Here is a 6,513-nt window from a genome sequence, read left to right as displayed (position 1 = left end):
CAAAGGGTGTGTCACAGGGTATCTGGTCCCTGTGGATACACAAACCTAATGCCCCTGGACCACAGCAGGTGAATCCAATCTAGCCAATCAAATTGGGCTAAGCTACACCTGGGCCTAAAAGAACTGTGAGTGAGCAGCTGGAGGAGGCACTCCAGCAAAGGAGTAGAACTGAAAGCCTGTCAGAGGCCCCTGAGAGTGATAGTGATAGTGATAGTGCTGGAGCTTGACAGTCAGGACTGAGTTGAGACTTGTTTTTTTCTGTTTGCTTGCTTTTATTAAGAAAATAATTCTCTGTGAAAGAGACTGGGTGTTGTAGTCCATACTTTGGAGCTGTGAGGAAGCCTAGCCACAGGTGGGAAATGAAGTGGGGTCTCCCACATCCTAGGTGAGTGTTCTAACCCCTAGGCTAAAAGTCATTTGAATGGTACCACTCCTCCTCTGGCTGTTATGTGTGAAATGAGGCAAAAACTGACTTAGGTACCTAAGCCACCTGACTCCAGGAGAGAGTTCCTGGGTGTGGTAGATAGGCTCCTCCCTGAAGCCCACATTTAGGTATCTATCTCTATAAGAGGGACAGGGCTTAGGACACACCCCTCTTGTCATCATCTCCCATTGGCTAGCTCAGGTGGGCATGCTGGCTTTTGCAGATTGCATTTTTAAACTCCTCTCTTTTCCATTCATTGTATAGGAAGCCTGGCTGCTTAAGTCAGGCTTTGTGGATGATGATGTGCCAGTGATTTTCTAGGTGACTAAAAGTTAGGCGTTGCAATATTTAGTGTCATGATGCCTAAATCCCTTTGTGGTGCTGGGCCATAAAGCCTTCGATTCTACCTGAATAATGGCATCTAGGGCAACAATCTGCTTGCCCTATCACAAAGTGGGGCATTGATTCCTTACCATTTCAGAGGAAATGGTAGCAACTGCTTAGTCACCAGCACCATTTGCTGACTCTCTTAAGAGGCCCTCCTGTCAAATACTAACATGACTCAATTTTTCTTAGCTTGAAAGAGCAGATGTGATTATAAGCCAAGATAGTTTGGTTGCAAACATTATCCAGGTATGCAGTTTTAAATCTAGTTCCTTTAAACAAACAATACTAGAGACATGTAAATGTAGTATTTGTGTGTGGTGCAAACCTTTTTATGAGATGATTAGAAATAAATAACCAATACAAATCTCCACAAAATGGGATCTTTCAATTTGTGGAAGCTATTCAGAAGAAAACTCAAACTAATGTGGATGTTTTAATTAGGAACACAAGGATTCCACATTTTATTTTCTTAAAACAATCTAAGGCTACTAAATACTAGCTTTTTGTGTGTGTGTGTGTGGTAGCAGATAGCAGGTAGAGAATCTGAATAGCCAGTGACATCACAATCCTGTGCATTACCAACTAACAATATGATGTCATACAGAACAAGTGTGCTTCCACCAGTAAACAAGTATGTTAGAGTACAGAAGGAAAGTCAGCTGACTTGAAACCTCTTCAAGTGCATAAATACTTATGACTTAGTGAAGAAACTATGATAAAGAAATTTGCTAGTCTCCATTTGAAAACGATAGTTATACTAATTATAAGCTCTTCCTTACTTTATTATTAATGGCTGTTTTTGTGCCAAGAGGTCAATAGATAACAAGATAACTTTCTCACAATGTAAGTTTGTACCTATTATTCCATTCCAGATGTCCACCACTCAAGTAAACATCCTACCTTTTAACCATCTAAAATTTCCATGGACCTTGATCCTCTAATTCTCTATCCATACACCACAGCAGTGTAGAACAATACTTATTTATTTGTATGATACTTGCACCTAGAGGCCTCAGATGAGACTGTGCTAGCAGCTATACTAACACATAATAAAAGATAGTCCCCCTATGCCTGGAATTTAGAATCAAAAAAGAGAAAACAGATAAAGGGTGGGAGACTGGCTGTGATATCATTCCCATTTTACAGATAGAGAACTGAGGCAAAGAGAGAATAACTGACTTGCCTAAAATAGCATGGGGAAATCTGTGGGACTGTCAGGAATGTGGGTTTTCAGCTGAGCCTGCCCCCTCTCTGGACAGCCTAAGAGCACAGCAGGACCACCTAACTGATCATTTGGCCTGGTTGGTTGCGGAAATCAGGAAGCCAGTTTTTAGGCCTGACAGCAAAACTGATCTCTGGCTGCTCAATACACACTCCTGCAACTGTGATTGCTCCTGTGCCTACCCTGTTCCTAGACTTGCTCCAACCCTGATCCTGCCTTGTTCCCAACTTTGCTCCTGTCCTGCTCAGTCCACTCCAGCCCTGCTTCTCTGGTTGGTTCCTGATGCCAGCTGTTACCCTTGGCACTGACTGCTGGTTCCTGACTCCAGCTCTGACCTGTGATGCTGTTCCTGTACTATGACTCCAGCTCCAACCACTAGACCTGACTGCACCTGTGTGACAGATTGGCAGTACCCTAAGGCTGACTCTGCACTTTGGCCCATGGGGTTGACATTTACAAATTAGAAGACAATTGCTTAGGACTAGGTGATTAACCAGTTAACAAGGGGATTCAGATTGTTAACTGGAGGCTGTTAAATGAGAGACAGGAAGGGAGAAGGGAAGGCTGGAGGAAGGGTAAAGAAGCTCAGCATATCCGACAAATAAGACCTCTCTCCTTCCTCCCCCATCTCATCCTGTGCCAGGGAGGTACACCGAAGCTTGGGAAAATCTTATGGTGGTGAGACATGAAGCTTGCAAAAGACACTGTAAATAAAGTACACTGTGAAATTACCTAAGTGTGTGAGTACTGCTTGCAAAGAGAAATCCAGGGTGAGGGAGCCTCCCCTGTGACATGTCCTGGTTTGTGACCAGAAAAGTGCCTTAATCGAATTAAGTTCTCCTGAATCCTAGTCCAGCAAGTAAATAGACTATAAAATCTTCCAAGCAGGGACCACTGGCTGTAATTTTTACAATGTTTAGCACAAATAGGCTCTGGAGTCAAGGTGCTACTGCAGTTCAAATAATAAACAATTAACAGTGCCAGCCATATGATCATTTTAATCCTTGTAGAAGCTTTGTGGTTTTCACAGACTTCCCGTCAGTACAGTCCAAACAATTATAGCCATTGTTGCAGGTGTGTGCACTATTTCTACTCCACTACGTTGTTGGGTTCTTTCCCTTCCTGTCTCTAATTGCAATGTGATGTGTCCGTGTAAAACTCCCATTAGTATTCAGAGTTTTTTACAAATTGAAGGCCAAATCCTGGACCCATGTTACTCTGGGGTAAGAAGCATCCTTATTCCTGTTTTGTTCCCGCTTTGCACAAGCTTGAGTGACCCTGAGGACATTGTCTAGTGAGGAAAGGCTCAATACCTGCTCTGCAGTGGGACCCCTATATTTGTGCTCAGGCACAAGGAACAAATCAGATCACTAGCGATCCATGGATTTTTGTCCCTTCTCCCTCTGGCCAAAGGCCATAGAGTTAAAGCTGCATTAATCCTCTCAGAAAAATGAATTAGAAAATGGCAGTAGAGGGGGAAGACAAGTCCCTAAGAATCTTCTCAAACTAAAAAATCATTGCTGTGCCTCCCTAGTGTTCAATTTTCTGTTTCCATATTTTCCTCACATTTTACTTAAGTGCAATCCCTAGGGAGGAAGGTCATTCACACATTGGTAGCACCCAGAGGCGTTGGAGAGTACATGGCCATGCTTGAGAAAGCCTCCCCCCGCCCCTCAGGATTTGATCAAAGCATAGATGATTAGGGTTGGAAGGGACCTCAGGAAGTCATCTAGTCCAACCCCCTGCTCAAAGCAGGACCAACCCCAACGAAACCATCCCAGCCAGAGCTTTGTCAAGCTGCACCTTAAAAACCTTGCAGGATGGACATTACACCACCTCTCTAAGTAACCCATTCCAGTGCTTCACCACCCTCCTAGTGAAAAAGATTTTCCTAATATCTAACCTAGACCTGCAACTTGAGACCATTGCTCCTAGTTCTGCCATCTACTACCACTGGCCTAGTTCCATCCTCCCTGGAACTCCCTTTCAAGTAGTTAAAAACTGCTATCAAATCCATCCCCTCATTCTTCTCTTCTGCAGACTAAAGAAGCCTAGTTCCCTCAGCCTCTCCTCATAAGTCATGTGCTCCAGCCCCTAATCATTTTTGTTGCCCTCCACTGGACTCTCTCCAATTTGTCCACATCCTTACTGTAGTGGGGGGACCTAAACTGGACACAATACTCCAAATTTGGCCTCACCAGTGCCGAATAGACAGGAATAATCACTTTCCTCTCTCTGCTGGCAATGCTCCTACTAATGCAGCCCAATATGACGTTAGCCTTGGTAATAAGGGCACACTATTGACTCATATCCAGTTTCTTGTTCATTGTAATCCCCAGGTCCTTTTCTGCCAAACTGCTACCTACCCAGTTGGTCCCCAGTCTGTAGCAGTGCATGGGATTCTTCCATCCTAAGTGCAGGACTCTGCACTTGTTCTTGTTGAACCTCGTCAGATTTCTTTTGGCCTGTTTCTCCAATTTGTGTAGGTCACTCTGTATCCTATCCCTGCCCTCCAGCATATTTACCACTCCCTCCAGTTTAGTGTCATCTGCAAACTTGCTGAGCGTGCAATCCACCCCATCCCCCAGCTCATTAATGAAGATGTTGAACAAAACCGGCACCAGGACCAACCCCAGGGGCCCTCCGCTTGTTACTGGCTGCCAGCTAAACATCGAACCATTGATCACTACCCATTGAGCCTGATGATCTAGCCAGCTTTCTATCCACCTTATACTCCATGCATCCAACCCTTACTTTAACTTGCTGACAAGAATACTGTGGGAGACTATATCAAAAGCTTTGCTAAAGTCAAGGTATATCACGTCCACTGCTTTACCCACTTCCACAGAATCAGTCATCTCATCATAGAAGGCAATCAGGTTGGCCAGATATGACTTGCCATTGGTGAAACCATGCTGACTGTTCCTGATCACCTTCCTCTCTTCCAAGTGCCTTAAAATGGATTCCTTTAAGACCTGCTCCATGATTTTTCCAGGGACTGAGGTGAGGCTCACTGGTCTGTGGTTCCCTGGATCCTCCTTCTTCCCTTTTTTGAAGATGGGCTCCTAGATTTGCCTTTTTCCCATCATCCGGGACCTCCCCCACGAACCACAAGTTTTCAAAGATAATAGCCAATGGCTCTGCAATCACGTCAGCCAACTCCCTCTGCACCCTTGGATGCAGTGCATCCAGTCTGGGTTCCAGTCTGCAGTCAGAAAGGACTCCAGATGTCTCTACTGAGAGGGATGGAATTTGCCCCTTAGAATACAGACCTTCTAAGATGGAAACTTCAATCCATGACAACTATGTTTGGATGGAGAAATAGTATCTCAACTGACAACCAATAGTATCTCAACTATAACCAAAGCAAACTAAACAAAATACAAAAAAGAACCTTAGCGTATTTCCATATTCACTTTAAAAAATATTCTTTTGTAAGACATAACTTCCACCTGTTTCCCTATCAGTGATTTTTTCCTTAAGTCCAGACACCAATTTGTTACCATTGGGTTGCGTGCTGCACTTCCAACATTGATTATTCTTATTTATTCAGGGACAAAAAATATTTGCATAATATTCTGTGTGCACAATATAATAGATATAGAATAAGAAGAATATGTTGGAACTATTTTTCCTCCCTACCTATTTGCATATTTTAATTAGCAAAACATTTTTCTACCACATTGAGATTCATTTGGTTTCTATGTATAAACAGAACTAAAAATAAAGCTGATTGCACTAAAACATATATTTATATTATCTGAACATCAAAATAGTTAAAAGTTTGTATGTAAAGTATGAATTTTTCATACACTGTTGTTCACCTTTGTACAGCATATTACCATATTGGACAATCAATATTTTTTTATCCCAGGGAAATAGTGCAAACTACCAATACAATTTGTTTTTAAAAAAATTCAGTGTATTCCTTTTTTATTGCTTGTATTGTTAAAGGCTTCTTTTAATCTGTTACGAGTGGACTTTAGTACAAAAAGAAAATGACCTGTCTTAAAAATATAAGAATTTGATTGTGTGTTATTGTTGCCTGCCAACGAGCTAAAGAGGTTAATGGATCATAGGTTTGGCAAACAGCCATATTTCCTCCTGCTCCGTACATTTAACAACATAATTCTGGTTGACTTTTTTATCATGTAAGAGTTGTTGGTAAATAGAAGTAACTGAATTTTTATACAGTTTTTTCCCAGAAACCATGCAACTTTCTGTCATTCATGGTGAACAGCTAGTCCCAAATTTGTTGGGTGAGGAATGAAAAATAGCAGGCTGCTGATTCTCTTGGGCCCAGCACCCTGTGTAGTCAGTCTTACAGCTGTGTAAAGTGGGTATAACTTGTTATAAATCAGAATGGTAGCAGGCTCTTGATGTTTTTCTTATCTCATTCTTCATACTCTGGCATTCATGTGACTCGGAATGACAAAGATAGCTGTATTGTAGCAGATGGGTAGCATTTTACACCTACTTT

This window comes from Emydura macquarii, unplaced genomic scaffold, assembly GCF_026122565.2.
Source record: "Emydura macquarii macquarii isolate MOO-44397 ecotype Brisbane River unplaced genomic scaffold, CSIRO-AGI_Emac_v2 contig_1146, whole genome shotgun sequence".
NCBI classification, from domain to species: domain Eukaryota; kingdom Metazoa; phylum Chordata; order Testudines; family Chelidae; genus Emydura; species Emydura macquarii.
This window is presented reverse-complemented; position numbering follows the sequence as displayed.